The sequence below is a fragment of the Suricata suricatta genome, chromosome 11, assembly GCF_006229205.1.
Source record: "Suricata suricatta isolate VVHF042 chromosome 11, meerkat_22Aug2017_6uvM2_HiC, whole genome shotgun sequence".
Lineage (NCBI taxonomy): Eukaryota > Metazoa > Chordata > Mammalia > Carnivora > Herpestidae > Suricata > Suricata suricatta.
Window position 1 is genome coordinate 98,760,718 of NC_043710.1, and position 1,697 is coordinate 98,762,414.

Consider the following 1,697-nt stretch of genomic DNA (forward strand, 5'->3'; position numbering starts at 1 on the left):
GGAGGTTCCTCAAAAAACTATCCATAGAACTCCCTTATGACCCAGCAATAGCATTGCTGGGGATTTACCCAAGAGAGACAGAAATGCTGATGCATAGGAGCACATGTACCCCAATGTTCATAGCAGCAATGTCAACAATAGCCAAAAACATGGAAGGAGCCTAAATGTCCATCACCTGACGAATGGATCAAGAAGATATGGTATATATTCACGATGGAGTACTACATGGCAATGAGAGGGGATGACATATGGCCCTTGGTAGGAAAGTGGATGGACCTTGAGGGTGTCATGCTGAGTGAAGTAAGCCAGGCAGAGAAGGACAGAAACCATATGTTTGCACTCATAGGTCTATCAGGAAAACAAGAGAGACCTAATGGAGAACCAGGGGGAGCGGAGGAGGGAGAGAGAGTTGGGGAGAGAGAGGGATGCAGAACTTGAGAGACTATTGAATGCTGAGAATGAACTGAGGGTTGAGGGGGAAGGGGGAGGGGGGGAAAAGAGGTGGTGGTGATGGTGGAGGGCACTTAAGGGGAAGAGCACTGGGTGTTGTATGGAAAACAATTTGACAATAAAATATTATGAAGAAAAAAAAAGAAAGTGTCTTACTCAATATGTATTCTTTGAAAAATTATTATGTCTCTGGGGATAACTTGTAGTAAAATGCTTTTTCCAATTATATACCCAATGGAATTGGAAATTTCTATTATTACTGTCATCATGAATGCCATTGATGAAGACGATACATCCCACTGCTATAATTAAAGTAATTGGATATCTGTGTTAACTAGATATGTGAGACCTAGATTTTTCTCAACAGTCAAGAATGCAAGGCTAGTGGTGGAAAATCACACTTAAAATTTAACAGTATTTTATTTCCTCCATCTTCCCCCTGCTCCCATGCCTAGAATGTAGTTGACTAAGGAATGAACGGACCCAGTGCTTAAAATACCAGCAGGCAGCAGCCTCCTGTACCAGACTTCACACAGTTAGGTCCTGGGGAGCTGTGGGTAAATCCCATTGTTTCTCGTGCACGAAGGCGGCGTTCGTACTTTGCCAGCAAACTCTTGGAGAAAGAATTTCATTCAGAACATAAGGAAAGATTGGTTTTCTTTGAAATGTGTTTATAATGGCAGTAGGTTTAACAAGGCGGGGGGAGAGGAAGGAGACTTTCTAGCTTGCAAACACTGTCAGGCCCACAAAGTGTTTATTGATGGCTACATCAGGAGGAAACAATAAACCTCTCTTCTCCGGCATCCACACTAGAAACTCCCTCAGATGTGTCTGAAGCTTAAGATGGAGTCACAATAGTCAGTAGCTACAATTAACTCTTTCCCCCAGTCTTCCTTCCATTTCCATTACAACACAATTACCTCATCACTATCTCTCCTTACAATAAATGTCTTTAGAGGCAGCGTCTTTTGTTAAGGAGGTAAAAGACATTTTCACTACTTGTGGCAAATTATTTTAAAAAACACACAATGATAGTAATTATACCTACTCCAGATTTCTACTGAGTGGCATTCTTAAGTTCAGAATTTAAATTCAGACAGTCATTTCCTTTCTGCCCTACATAATGAATAGTAGATACATGCATACATAAACATATTAGTGACATATAGAAAAATAGGCAAATATCAAAAATGCTATTAAAATAAACTCATGTTTATGTATGTAAATACCACGATCAAAACACAATT